This window comes from Spermophilus citellus (assembly GCF_964194105.1).
Source record: "Spermophilus citellus genome assembly, chromosome: 18".
NCBI classification, from domain to species: Eukaryota; Metazoa; Chordata; class Mammalia; order Rodentia; family Sciuridae; genus Spermophilus; species Spermophilus citellus.
The window spans coordinates 9,788,797-9,804,796 of NC_138200.1; positions in this window are offsets into that span (position 1 = coordinate 9,788,797).

The window sequence follows — 16,000 nt, forward strand, 5'->3', positions numbered from 1 at the left end:
GAAGACTTGGAACTCTGAGGGGGGATACCGCGTAACACACACCCCCAGCCACTCCCCTCGCCGTGGACTTCCTCGGCAGCGTCGCCCGCGCGGTCAGCCGGCAGCTCCTTCACTCGCCGGGCCTCTGAAGTTCCAAGAGAGTGCACTCTGTTCTCCGTTCCCTGTGCCAGGGGCCCATCCTCTAACCCCACCTCTGTTCCACCCCTCCATTTCCTACCGCAAGTTGGGCCCCTTTGGCCTCTTTCTTGCCCCTTCTTGTCCTCCCGCCCAGCCTCCTGAAGCCCCTCTTCCTTTCCAATGAACCCCAACCTCCCCTCCTGCTCCCAACTCCCAACCCCTCGCTAATTCCACAATCCTTCCGTTCTTCCAGTCTAGCGCCTCCTCTTCCCGCAACCCTACCCCTCCATCCCTCTCCACTGTCTCCTAACCCCTTGGCCTCCCTAACTCTCATGTTCCCACTGATGAATAATTAGTTTTATGTCAAGTAAATATGTTTTAACTCAATCACACCCACTTTTTTTAAAAACGCTTTATTTTATTTTTTAGTTGTAGATGGACACAATATCCCCATTTTATTTTATGTGGTGCTGAGGATCGAACCCAGAGCCCCACATATGGCACCACACATACTAGGCAAGCGCTCTACCGCTGAGCCACAAACCCAGCCCCATCATACCCACCTTTAAAAGGAGGAGAGAAATGGTAACTTTTTACCAGTCGAGTAAGGAGAATGAGCTACAAAGCCACAGCCTTACCCACTTGGATAAGAGAGTTATGCATGTGAAAGGGATGTTCATGGATCCGTATACAGGATGCAACTGCTGGCAGGGTAGAGGACGCTGTAACAGAAGTCCATAGTGTAGCAGAAGTGACCTTGCTGATCCTTGAACTTAAGAGGCAAGTCCCACCTCTGGGCCTCTGCACATGCAATTCCAGCTACCTGGCTCCCCACCTCACCCCAGTATTCCATTGTTTTCTTTTGGGGAACTACTTCTCTCCTCTTTCAATCTATTTAATTTGAAAAAGGCTGGTCATACCTCTGCCCTCAACAACTCCAGAGAGGGACAGAGGACCCACACCTAGCCAATCAACTTTTGTTTTCCCTGGCCACAGTGATTGGTTCAAGGAAGGCATGTGACTTAACCCTGCCCAGTGAGAACAACCCTGAGACATTTGCTGACACTGTCAGGAAGGAGATTTTTTATTTCTGCTAGAGTTGCCACGCTCCAGCTGATGGGTCTCATGACTGATGTTTAGGGGAAACTGGATCAAACCGAGGGCTTTCAGCATGCTGGGCCCTTGCTCTACCACTGAGCTCCACCCCAGCCCGAGGCCTACTGTGTTAACATGTAGATTGTTTCCATCTTTTAGATATTGTAAATAGTGCTGATAAGGACCTGTGTAGGCACACTTGCTTGATACCTGTTGTCAGTTCTTTCTGGAATACACCTAGAGGTGGAATTGTTGGGGCATGTGGTGATTCTGCTTAACTTTCTGAGAAACCACCCAAGTCTATTCCACAGCAGATGCACCATTTCACAATCCCACCAGCCACGAGCCAGGCTTCCAGTTTCTCCATACCCTTGCCATCTCGAGGGCCATAGGCCCCTGTGGGGGAGAGAAGTCCTGCCTCTTCTGCCTTAGGGTGGAGTGTCTGCAAGAAAACCCCCCAGTTCCCAGGGCCCAGAGCTACCACCCCTCATTCTAAACTTCATGGGTTTCCATCTCTTTTTCTTCTCTGAATGAATGAGGAGAAGCCTGCTTCCTCTCTTAGAGTGATTGCCATGCCATGGAAGGATGTTGGCTGTGTGTCCCGGGAACTGGGGGAGGGGAGTGTCCCATTGTCTTTAGGATAGGCCTCTGGTTAGGAGCACTACTTTTGGAGTTTGAGAAACCTGGGTCAAATGCAAGCTCTGTCACTTACATCATAGAGACCGTGGTGTGTGTGTGTGTGTGTGTGTGTGTGTGTGTGTGTGTGTTTGTGTATTTTTTTGGTACTGGGGTTTGAACCAAGGCTGCTTAACCCTTGAGCCACATCCCCAGCCCATTTTAATATGTTTTACTTAGAGATAGGGTCTCGCTAAGTTTCTTAGGGCCTTGCAAAGTTGCTGAGGCTGGCCTCAAACTTGCAATCCTCCTGCCTCAGCCCCCTGAGACGCTGGGATTACAGGTGTGCTAGAGTTAATTAGATCAGGTGTGTGAATGCTAAGCATAGCACCTGGTACCTGGTGAGTTTGAAGTATTGGCTGTCATTCACTTGTATGAAGGTCTCCTAAACGCTACGTTTCCCTGTGCGTCTGAAGAGGTATATGTGGCACTCATGCAGGGGACTACCCTCAGCGTGGTGTGTTATTAAATATTAAATTGGAATTGGAGAACATCCCACTAAGGGAAAGAATCCAGACCTAGAAAGTCAAGGGTCAAATTTTTCACTCATAGGTAGAAGCTAGACGAAAATAAGAGGGAAAAAGTTGTGGGGGAATCACATGAAGATAGAAGAGATCAGTGAAGAGGAGAAAGGGTTGTATATTTTCTGTTGTGTATGGAAGCTGGAGAGGAAAAATGAACAGCAAGTGTAGGTCTTGGAAATCAAAGGGAGATCAGTAGAATATAGGGAAGGAACTAGAGGGAAGGATGAGGGAAGAGAAAGGAGAGATATTGGGAAACAATATCGACAGATTATATGCTATCTTGTGTGCCTGTGCAAGTATATAACAATAAATCCCACCATTATTCATAATTATAATGCACCAATAACATGGGAGGGAAAAAAAGGGAATCCTTGCTGGGGCCTCAGCGCACCAGCGCCCCCTAGAGGACAATCTCTGGCCTCACTGTGGAGGCCGAGCTGCCTCTCCCAGCGTCCTGCACACCCACCCCCCTGCACATACCTCAGAATCCAGCGAGGTGTGTGTAAATCCGCGTGGCTTCTGGCCATCGGCTGCTGCACACGCCCACCGCAAGGCTCTGACAAGGAGAGATCTCCCGGAGCCTGCAGGAAGAATCTGTTAACAGTCACCACGGCTGACATAAATAGCAAGAATTTTGCACCATTTTAATAGACATTGAGTTTTCCAGGGAAGCAGCCACATGTAATCCAACGGAAAATTGCGCTCCGTCTCGGGCAGAAGCTGCTATTGAGAAATGTCACCACTTCAGAGAGACCTATCACCAACCTCTTATGGTATTTGAGTCGCAATCTAAGCTGGTCACTCTAGTTTAGCTTCTGTCTTGGTCTCCAGAGACACTTGGATTAGTGTTTGGTTCTAGGAGCTGCCCTGAGCTAAGCTGGGCTGTACCCCGGAGCTGTGTACACAGTGCTTTCTTTCCAAAACCCAAATGCTGCTGTTTTCTTTTCTTTCTTTCTTTCTTTCTTCTTCTTCTTCTTCTTCTTCTTCTTCTTCTTTTTTTTTTGCATGATTCTTTTCTAAACTAGGGATAATGCGTTGCAGTTTTTTCCCTCAGAGATTATATGGCAGGTAAATTATGCTGTGTGAATTGCATTTCATAATAATAAAATAATGAGAATATATTGATTGATTGATTTTTTTTTTTTTTAGAACTGGGAATTGAACCCAGAGGCACTTTATCTCTGAGCTACATCCCCAGTCAGCTGAGGCTGACCTAGAACTTGCAAGCCTCCTATGTCAACCTCCTGGGTTGCTGGGATGACAGGCGCATGCCACCAAGCCTAGCACAAAACATTCATTATTAAATAAAAGGGGAGTATGGGATTGAATAGAGAGAGGTCAGAACTGAAGGTCTAAACCAGCGATTCCCAAAGTGTGGGCTGTAAGGTCCCTGGGGATTCCTGAGATCCCTTCAGAAGATTTGGCCTTTGATCCACAGTGTCAAAACTATTTTCACAGTACTGCTAAGATGTTGTTTGCCTTGCTCTTTTCCCCAGCATACAGCGATGTCTTCCAGCAGTTATGTGACATGCGATGGTGTGTGATTGCTCTGATATGAACACGTAAAGCATTTATTATGGTTATTTTTTAAATGACTAAGTAAATCTTCTAGAATTTTTAAATTTAAACTCTTTTAAAAAATACTTCTTGTAGTTGTAGATGGACACAATATCTTTATATATCTATCCATCTATCTATCTATTTATTTATTTAATGTGGTGCTGATAATTGATCCCAGAGCCTCACACATGCTAAGTGAACGCTCTACCCCTGAGCTACAACCCCAGCCCTAAATTTAAATTCATACAAGATAAATGTTGGTAGGTAACCAGTGATGTGATGATGCCAACCTCCAGTGACCCAGGAGGGCCTGTTGTTAAATTTTGAGAATCAGGCAAGCCACTTGTTAAAGTTTGATAGCTTGAAATGGATTTTTTTTGTCGTATTTATACTACGGAAATTGGCAAATGCTAAATGAGAGCTTTTTTTCCTTCCTTGGAGAGCCGTGTGATGAGAACCCCATTTTATTTATCCCACAACAGCTCTTTGGGAGTCCTCAATAATTTTTGAAAGCATAAAGGAGCTCGGTGCTTAAACTTGAGATCTAAACCCCAAAGCAATCAAGCCCTAACTGAACCTGACGCGCCCTCTGGTGGTAGAAATTAGAACGACTCTGACCATACAAGCCTGCACACCTAAAAAACCTGGCCTGCGTGTGTTTATTTGGTTGTGAAGAAGTAGCAACACAGACTTAAGAGTTTCATTGGTTACATATTTTGTTTTCATTTATTCGAACACAGGAGTGTTTAAACACTGAATCACATTCCCCGGCATCCCTTTTCCCCCAAAGACAGTGTCTCATAAATTGCTTTGGGCCTAAATTGCTGAGGCTGACCTTGAACTTGTGATCCTCTTGCTTCAGCCTCCGGAGTCGCTAGGATTACAGGCGTGTGCCACAACGCCAGGCTTGATTAATATTTTTAGTGGCTTGATTTTACATTTTCATATCTCCAGTTCATTGAATGACAACATGCCAGGAACTGTTAATAAACATTTCAGCTCATTCCACTTAACCTCCCATTTATCTGATGAGGTAATTACCTCCCCACTTTCTTTTCCTGAATCATTTGAGAGTAAGTGGCAACATAATGTCGCATTGACTCACCTCTGAATATATTATTGTGTAATTCTGACAAATAAGCGTGTTCTCAGGTTATCAAACCAGGATCAGGAATTAACACCAGAACTTACTACCATGGAATCCTCAGGTTCCATCAGTTGGTTTGACAGTTATCTTCATAGCATCCACCCTGACAAGAGGGTTCAATTCAGAACCACAAATACTGCTGGACGTGGTGGTGCACACCTGTAATCCCAGGGACTCAGGAGGTGGATGCAGGAGGATTGCAAGTTCAAAGACAGCCTCAGCAACTGAGCGGGCCCTAAGCAAATCAGCAAGATCTGTTTCTAAATAAAATATTAAAAAAAGGGTTGAGGATGTGGCTTAGTGGTTGAGCACCACTGGGTTCAATCTTTGGTACCAAAAAAAAGTGTGTATACACACACACACACACACACACACACATATACATATATATGTACATATATATAATTTTATTGTTTAATTATGCTTTATTTTTCATGATCTTCCCACTTTTGAAGATTACCAGCTATCATTCTCCTCCTCCTCCTCTCATTATTATTATTTTTAAGTGCTGGGAATGGAACTCAGGCCTCAGGCATGCTAGGCAAGCATTCTACCTCTGAGCTACACCCCCACCAGCCAATTGTTTTGTAGAATATTCTTTAACTGATTTTGTCTGGGTTTTTCTCAATTAGCATCAGAATATTCATCTCAGGCAGGGGCATCAGAGAGAGTGTGGTACTGGCACAAAGATAGATGTTATACATCAGTCGATTTGAGTGTCCAGAAATAAAACCATATGACTCTGTTAAACTGATTTCAACAAGTGTGCCAAGACCATTCAATCAGGACAAAATAGCTTTTTTTTTTTTTTTTTTTTTTGTAGTGCTGGGGATTGAACTCAGGTACACAGAATGAGTGAACAGATTTGCAAATCATCTATCCGATAAAGGACTTGTGTCCAGAATATATAAAGAACTTCTGCGATGCAATAGTAAGACAAATAACCAATTAAAATGGACAAAAGACTCGAATTGACATTTTTTCCAAGAAAGATTTGCAGATGGCCAATAAGCAATGAAAGATGCTTGACATCATCAGTCACCAGGGAAATGCAAATCATAATCACAGTGAGACAACACTTTGCACCTACTTGGAGGACCACAGTCAAAAAGTGGCACAATAACAAGGTGTCGAGGATGTGAAAGAAGAGCCTTCCTCAGACATGGCTGGTGCAAATGTAAAGCGCCGTAATCACTTTGGAAAATGGTCTCTCAGTTTTTCCAGGAGTCTGACACAGAGTTACAAGATGAAAAAACGTAAGATTGGAAAGGAAGAAGTAACACTGTCCCTATTTGCATGGGCATAATTGTCTACATAGATGATCCTAAGGAATCTACTAAAAAGAAACAAAACCTCAAACAAAACATCCTAGAATGAAAAAGTAAGTTCAAAGTGGAAATACACAAGACAAACATATGAAAATCAATTTTATTTCTATATATTATCAGTTGGTCCCTAAGTTAAAAGTACAACTCAAATACAGTCACTCACAAAATGAAACAGGGGTCAATAAAATTTAACAGGTATGGGACTTGGATCCTGAACATTATTAAACTCGAATGAAATAAATCAGAGAAAATTTAAATGAATGCAGAGATATAGCATCTTCCCAGACTGGAAGAATCAACATGTCAAAATTTGGATGAACTATGTCAATTTTCCCCAACTTGATGTACAGTCATCTCTTGGTGTCTGCAAGGAATGGGTTCCAGGATCCTCGTGGCACTTCCATGGATGTTCAAGTTCATGTAAATATTAAAGTCCATGTCCCTATAAAATGCCACAGCATTTGCACATAACTTAGCACACCCTCTTGATACTTGAATCCCCAAATGGCTTATATATACTGTGGGGAGCCATTCTGACACGTGATTGGGTGACTCCCGTTAAGGGCCTGAGGCACTCTGGCTGTGTCGGAGTTATCCCGACCCTTTCCTGATGAGAGAGCCCATCCGTGTGGGGGTGTGCGTAACCACTGACCCTGGAGACCCAATCACTGACCCTGACCTTGGAGTACAGCCCCCCCTCAACCTTCATTGGATGGAATTCTCCCCTGAATCTCTTGTCCCCCCAAATAAAAGGCTGATCCCCGGCGTGTTCGCTCTCTCTCTCTCTCTCTCTCTCCTGCTAGCCCAGAGTAATCCTCGCTGCCCTGCTGAGCGGCTGGAGGCAGGGAAACAGGGAGACCGAGCCGTCTCGGACCTAGCATTAAAATAAGGTACTGTCTGTGTGTTTTATTTTGATCTCTTCTAACTAACTGAATGCCAGAACCTCATTAATGAAACCACTGCACAGGCCGCGTGGTAGAATTGGCGCCCAAGAGGGGGGCATTCTGAATTAGTTAGATTGAGTGGGAGCGCGCGCTAAAAAGATTAAGGGAAAGAAATAAAGAGAAAGGAAGATAAGGAAATAGAAATAAAGAAATAAAGAGGAAATAAGGAAGATAAAGAATAAAGAGAAAAATAAGGAAGAGGTGACATTTGGGTCACAAAAGTAATAAAGAGGATAAGGAAAATAAGAAATAAGATAAGAGAAAGGAAGAAGTGACATTTGAGTCACAAAAGTACCGGGAGATATTGAAGGAAAGAGACGTTAATTTACTTAAAATGGGAAATTCTACTTCTTCGGATAAGGAAATGTATCTAACTATTTTAGACAGTATAATTAATCAGAAAGGAAAACAGATAAAGAAAACTCAATTATTGCAATTCTTAAAGATTGTAGGTGAATATTGTCCTTGGTTTTGTGACCAAGAGTCTCCAAATTTACTTACTTGGGAGAAATTAAAAAGAAAAAAAGTTTGTCTTTTTAAAAATATAGGCCAGAGTTCCCGACCCCCTGAAGACCTTATAAAAGCCATTCAAGGAGCTGTTAAGTCTATTCAAATGGAAAATCAGCCTGAGGCTAAGTTAATTACCTTTCCCTTGAGAACAAAAGCACTAGGGACCAAGGTTAGAAATGTGAACTTAGACTCGCAGCCCCATGCAGAGGATTCAAACGGCGCGGATCAGCCCGCTTTCTCGCTGCCGCCGGCATTTCCTCCTGGCGGGAGCCCGGGAATTCCAAGAACGGTCGCACAGTGTGACGTCATCGCGCCGGCCATGGGGGCCGCCATCTTTAGATTTACCGGAGCAAAACAAACAGTTTCCATGCCGACCATGGGGGCCGCCATCTTTAATTTTACCGGAGCGGAACCACAGTTTCCGTACAAACCCCTAATGATTTTCAAGGCTTTTAAGAGAGATAATTTAGCCTATGGGATCATTACAGCCAGGACTTCCCTCCCCCACAGCCATTCCTTTAGATTATAGCTTGATGGTAATAGATTTAAAAGACTGTTTTTTCTCTATAAGGTTACATCCTGAAGATTGTAAAAAATTTGCTTTCACTGTCCCAGCAGTTAATTTTAAGGAACCTGTTAAAAGATACTGCTAGAAAGTCCTTCCTCAGGGAATGCGTAATAGCCCTACACTGTGTCAAAAATATGTTGATCAGGCAATAGATCCCATTAGAAATAGCTTCCCTGATGCATACATTATTCATTTTATGGATGATATATTATTGGCCCATGCTAATCCAGAAATACTTTCAGAAATTTTTACTCAGTTAGAGGCCTCACTTACAACTATGGGTTTAAGTATAGCTCCTCAAAAAATCCAAAAGGTATCTCCTTTTCAATATCTAGGTCAGATAATTCAAGGGAGTACAATCCGTCCTCAAAATCTTCAGATAAGAGTTAAGGAGTTACATACCCTTAATGATTTTCAAAAATTATTAGGAGATATTAACTGGCTAAGACCATCCTTAAAGCTAACTACTTCTGAGTTAAGTCCTTTATTTCAGATATTACAAGGAAATCCTTCTCCAACCTCTCCACGTCAACTAACTTTGGAGGCCAAAGCAGCCTTAAGGAAAGTGGAAATTGCAATTAAAAATGCACAGCTTACTAGAATAGATCCTAAAGAAATACTGTATTTATTAATATTTCCAACTGAGCATACCCCAACAGGAGCCATATGGCAAAAATTAGGAGTTATTGAATGGATTTACTTATCTCATTCCCCTCAAAAAACATTACTTCCTTTTCATGATTCTATAGCTCAATTAGTTATTAAAGGTAGAACTAGGATTTTACAATTAATTGGATCTGAGCCTGATATCATAATTATTCCATTTTCTGTTCAACAGACTAATTGGCTTTTTCAAACTTCTACTTCATGGCAGATAGCTTTTGCAGATTTCCCTGGCCAGATAGATAGCCATTATCCTCGTGATAAGATTGTACAATTTGCATCATTAACGTCACTTATTTTTCCAAAGATTGTACTTTCCCATCCAATAGAGGGAGCTTTATCGGTGTTCACAGATGGTTCCAGCTCTGGTAAGGCAGGTTTCTTCAGCCGTGTTCACACAGAGGTAATACAAACTTCTTATACTTCAGCTCAAAGGGCAGAACTTCAAGCCCTGATTTTGGCCTTAGATTATTTTTCAAATGAGCCTATTAATATCTATTCTGACAGCTTATATGCAGTCAGAGTTACCAAAAATATTGAAACCTCAGTTATTGGGTTTACTTCATCACAGGAGTTATTTGAATTATTTCATAATTTACAAAAGACAGTGCTAATGAGGAAGTGCCCATGTTTTATTACACACATCCATGCACATGCTGACCTCCCCGGACCTTTAGTTGCAGGTAATGATAATATTGATAAATTAGTAGCTTTTTGTCAACAGATGTCTTCATATGACTGTGCCCTAGCTTCCCATTCCTTGCATCATCAAAATGCTTCTAGCTTACGTAAAAAATTTAGTATTACCAGAGAACAAGCTCGTCAGATTGTAAGCCAATGTCCTAAGTGTGTTATTCACACTCCATCTCTGCCATCAGGGGTAAATCCCCGTGGATTAAAACCAAATCAGATATGGCAAATGGATGTAACTCATATTCCTCAATTTGGTAAGCAATGTTATGTGCATGTCATAGTGGACACTTATTCTAGATTTATTTTTGCCACAGCACGTACTAAGGAAAATACTCAACATGTAATTTCTCATTGCTTAGCAGCTTTTTCCATTTTAGGGTGTCCTATGCAGATTAAAACAGATAATGCTCCAGCTTATGTAAGCTCTGCTTTTCAACAATTTTGCCAAGAGTTTAAAATTAATCATAAAACAGGAATTCCTTATAACCCCCAAGGTCAAGCCATTGTAGAACGAGCTCATTTATCTATTAAGCTTCAATTACAAAAATTAAAAAGGGGGAATAAGATTGTGACTCCCCAAAATAGCCTTAATCATGCCTTATTTGTTTTAAATTTTTTAAACTGTGACACAGAAGGTCACACAGCTGCTGAGAGACAAATGTCTCCCTCAGTGACAGGCCCATTAGGCAGAGTTCTGTGGAAAGATTTACAGACTGGTCAGTGGAAGGGCCCAGATCCGGTAATATCATGGGGCCGAGGGCATGCTTGTATTTTTCCAGAAGGTGCTTTTCGTCCTATCTGGGTGCCTGAACGTGCTATCAGACATGGAGGAGATAGAACCCAGAAGGAAGAGATATCGGAAAAGGATGAAGAAAAACCAGATTGAACCAGCCGAGAAGCTAATTTCGTGGAAAGATGTGAAAAAGCTGACAACCCAGGCCTCCCAAATACTTCGACGCCTAGGAAAGAACAGGACCCCAGTCTTGATGGTAGCAATAGTAATTGCCCTACTGGGCTGTCAGGTAAAAGGGAATCAAGTAGACACTTATTGGACATATTTCCCAGATCCACCCCTGGTACACCCAGCTGTGTGGACTGGAGAATCTATTCCAGTATTTACTAATGACTCATTCATGATGGGAGGATTTACAGATACTCATATTACTCCCAGTCATGTGACTAGATTTAATTATTCTGGCTACAGTGCCCAATTGCCTTTATGTTGGTCACATGATAAACATGCTGGCTGTCTAAAAGTATCATTTGAAGAAAAGACAGCGATTGGTAAACCTAGACTGACAAATAATTCTATTTATGGAGACTTAAAACCTAATACTAGATCAGTAATTAAGATGGGACTTTCCCATAACAAGCCAGTCATTTCTGCAAAACCTCCACCGGTACCCCACTGTCCAAATAGTTCTACAATTGAAATTGGCACCTTTCCTAAATGGATGGATTGTGTAAATACCTTTCCTGTACAACATAAGGTGTCTAAAGCTAGTGGGTATATTTTAGACTGGTCTCCAAAAATTGATAAGAGACAATTACGAAGAAATTCTGCTATGACACCTGCAGGATTTGTTAGTAATATTTTGACTTATAGTGAAGGAAACATTCAAAGAGATATTTGGCGTTTAATTGCTGCCTCAGAATATTTACATTTTACAGATAAACCTTTACCAAAATTTGTCGGCAAGAACTGTAAAGAGGGATCTTGCTATGGCCTAAGAGCCTATGTCCAATCTCCTTATGTTTTAATTATTGGAAATGTAAAAGTTAAATGGATAAATGATAGATATTTTGTTACTTGTAATAAGTGCAACCTAACTAATTGTATTTCTAGGTATAATGGAGGAAAAGGAGTGCTGATACTTCATCAGCCCTCTTTTGTTTTATTACCTGCTAATATTTCAGAGCCATGGTATGCTGATGCTGGTTTACAAGTTTTGCAGCAAATTCATGCCCAGCTAACAAGACCTAAACGTGCTATTGGAGTCATAATTGTTGGTGTCTTAGCACTGGTCTCATTTATTGCCTCAACCGTCTCTGCATCTCTGACATTGTCTCAGAATATTCAGCATGCAAAATTTCTTAATAATTTAGCTCAAAATACTTCCAAGGCTCTGCGTAATCAAGTAAATATTGATGAAAGGATTGAGACTAAGTTAAACGCCTTAGAGGCGACTGTTATTAACATTGGTAATGAACTTTCAGCCTTAAAATTTAAGGAAAGGCTTAAATGCCATGCTAATTATAAGTATGTATGTGTTACAGCTGCCAAGTACAATGCTTCTCTCTGGGATTGGGAGAAGGTTAAAAACCATTTATTAGGTATTTGGCAAAATAGTAATAATAGCTTGGATATTCTGGAACTTCATCACCATATCCAAGACATTCAAAATAATAGAGCTGATTTTTCAGATCCTTCTTCTTTGGCTAACCAAATATTGAAGGAATTAAATGGATTCAACCCTGGAAATATTCTTAAGCACTCCGCTTGGTACCTTATTGGATTATTCTCTTTGCTGTTAATTCTCTTTTGTATTGTAACTATAGGATGGCGAGTCTTCCAATCAAGAATCCGGGGACTCCAGAGAGTGAACCGCCGCCTCATTGTTAAGAATAAAAAGGGGGAATATGTGGGGAGCCATTCTGACACGTGATTGGGTGACTCCCGTTAAGGGCCTGAGGCACTCTGGCTGTGTCGGAGTTATCCCGACCCTTTCCTGATGAGAGAGCCCATCCGTGTGGGGGTGTGCGTAACCACTGACCCTGGAGACCCAATCACTGACCCTGACCTTGGAGTACAGCCCCCCCTCAACCTTCATTGGATGGAATTCTCCCCTGAATCTCTTGTCCCCCCAAATAAAAGGCTGATCCCCGGCGTGTTCGCTCTCTCTCTCTCTCTCTCTCTCCTGCTAGCCCAGAGTAATCCTCGCTGCCCTGCTGAGCGGCTGGAGGCAGGGAAACAGGGAGACCGAGCCGTCTCGGACCTAGCATTAAAATAAGGTACTGTCTGTGTGTTTTATTTTGATCTCTTCTAACTAACTGAATGCCAGAACCTCATTAATGAAACCACTGCGCAGGCCGCGTGGTAGAATATACTACCCAGTATGATGTGAACGTTATGTAAATAATAGTTATACTGTGCAGTTCAGGCAATAATGACAAGAAAAGTCTGCAAACGTCAATGCATTAACATTTCCAATCTGCCTGTGGTTAAATGAATCCTTGGAGGCAGATCCGGTGGATACAGTGGGATGAGTCCATTAAAACATAGCTAAGTGCTCACTGTGTGTTGTATTTAGGATTTCTTTGCATAGGCACATTTATTTACTAACTAAAGGAATAATTTTAATTAAACACTTTGAAATAGTTGCACGTGAAATGTTTGTGATAAAGGTAATTGAACAGCCGCGAGAAAGTGGAGGAGAGGCCTGAAATCCCGGCAGCTCTGGAGGCTAAGGCAGGAGGATCATGAGTTCAAAGCCAGCCTCAGCAACTTAGCCAGGTCCTGAGCAACTTGGCAAGACCCTATTTCAAAATAAAATATAACAAGGGCTGTGGATGTGACTCAGAGATTAAGCACCCCTGGGTTCAATCCCTGGTACCAAAAACCCCCAAAAGTAGAGGAAGGAGAGGGAGATGACAGGAGAGAGGGAGGAGGAGACAGAGGGAGAAGAGGACACTTGCTCATTGAACTGAACTTGTTCGTTCTCAAACTTAATTCCTGGCCAAAGTGATGGTGGGATTTTTAGTTTAGTTTTTTTTTTTTTTTTTTTAATTTTTATGTATTTGTTTTTTAGTTGTAGTTGGACACAATACCTTTATTTTATTTATTTATTTTTATGAGTTGCTGAGGATGGAACCCAGGGCCTCGCACGTGCTAGGCGAGCGCTCTACCGCTGAGCCACAACCCCAGCCCCTGAGTCTAGTTTTTCATAGACCAGAACATTGTTCATGACGAAGTCCACCACTAATTTTCTATCTTTCAATTTTCTGGTTTCTTCTGGTCCCACTGCTAATTCTGAACCAACGTACCACGGTGCTGTTCTGATGGTGAGGTTTTTGCCATCAGGAGTAATGACCTGGTCTGGCTTGACCAATGCATCCATTTCTCACAGAGCTAACCTCGCTCCTACACAAGCCAACGCTTGTGCCCTCTACTAGGTTCCGTGTCCTTCCAGCGGCTGAGAGGTGGCCAAAGTAAGTGCGGTGGGCATGCGCAGTGAGGAGCAGGGTCTGACAGGGTGAACTAGATCCACCTGCTCCTTCTATTGTTTTAAGCACCATGGCAAACAGGAGAAAGCACTCGGATACTGCCAAGGTCATCTGAACACCTAGACAGATAGTAAGGGGTGGGTAATCTATACAGCTCATGTAGAGAATCAGATGTGACTGCGTTACTATTACTGTCCTTGATGGAGTCTGCCTGCAAACGGGATATTCTGTCATGGTATAGATAGGTAACAGCAGACATGCTTGAAAACGAGGTGTCTGCTGTCCTTGGGAGGACTTGCCTGCAAACGGGATGTTCTGCCAAGTGGGCTAGGAGGGCGCTGAGAAAAATTTTATTATCTGTTCTTAACAAAGAGCAGAGCTCAACATACTCCGAGCGGAGAATAGATTAGCCATGAGAAGCGGGTCACTTCTGATTAGAAAGTAAAACTTCTGTATGCTATGTTTAATTAGCTGAAAGACCTGATTTATTGATGTTGGAAGGCTGCCTTCTTTGTTCACAATACTGTAAAAAGATCGCTTGTACACAATAAAGGACTTTTTTTTCTGCTGCTGCTTCGCTTGCTCTGCTTCTTCTTTCTTTTCCATGCTGACCTGCAAGTGAATTACTGCAACAGCTCAGATACACTGGGCAGTGGGATGATTCAGCAAGCCGGCCAGCACCAGATTTCATCACACTCTTTAGAACAACGTGTAATTGAGGGGCTGGAGATGTGGCTCAAGCGGTAGCGCGCTCGCCTGGCATGCGTGCGGCCCGGGTTCGATCCTCAGCACCACATACCAACAAAGATGTTGTGTCCGCTGATAACTAAAAAATAAATATTAAAGTTCTCTCTCTCTCCCTCTCTCTTAAAAAAAAAAAAGAACAACGTGTAATTGAAACATGAATTGTTTATTTCTGAAAACTTTCATCCAATATTTTTGGAAGGAGGTTGACTGGGAGTAACTGAAATCTCAGAAAGTGAAATATAGAGGGGACTACTGTTAAATAAAGCAAAGGAGTCGGGGCACCAAAGGTGTGAGTCTTTGCGTTAGTTGGGAGAGTCCCTTTCCTTGGCTAATCATCTTTAAACTCTAGATTTCATTTGGTCACACACTGAAGTGCAGTCACCTAAAACTCCTAAAACTTCTATTCAGATCTTATTAACGGTGACCCTCATAGGTGGCCTGTTCCTTACCTTTCCGGGGATGGAACCAAAGGCTTATTTGGGTTGGGTAACAATTCTGCTAGTAAATGAGCTCATTTTTTTTGGGGGGGGGGAGGGTAATGGGAATTGAACCCAGTGGTGCTGTACCATTGACCTCTACCCCTAGTCTTTATTTTGAAACAGGATCTCACTGAGTTGCCCAAGCTGGCCTCCAACTTTTGACCCTCTTGCCTCGGCCTCCCTAATAGCTGGGATTTCAAGTGTGCCTCAAGGTACCTCACCACAGGGAATATTAATAAGTAGCCTGAATACTTTTGTATCCATGATCAGGGAGCCGAAAGGGGAGAACTTTAACCCATTACATCCCAATTAAATTTTGTGCATAGTTTAATGAAATTGACACAGTTGCCTTAAAATAGGTTGTCAATAATAATCTGGACTTTATCCTTTATATTTTCAAGTGCTCGAATCATACACCCATTACTTTATCAAAAGTATAGAACTCTAAAACCTTAATTTTTATATCAAAAGTGACTGTAAATCGTATATTTGTGGCTCAATTTAAGTTCTGATAGGCATAGGTTTGGGACTTAATGGGTTAAAGTCGTGTCTGCCAGCTTCCACCACAAGGGGGAGCCAGAGTGCACGTTGATGACTCAGGGACCGGACTCCGAGGTGAGGTACCTGACCTGGTGAGGACCCAGCCTAGGGGAAGTGAGATAGTCCCCCGTAATCCAGTTAAGTGCCTAAACGAACAGACTTCAGAGGATTTCTCCAACCCCTGTG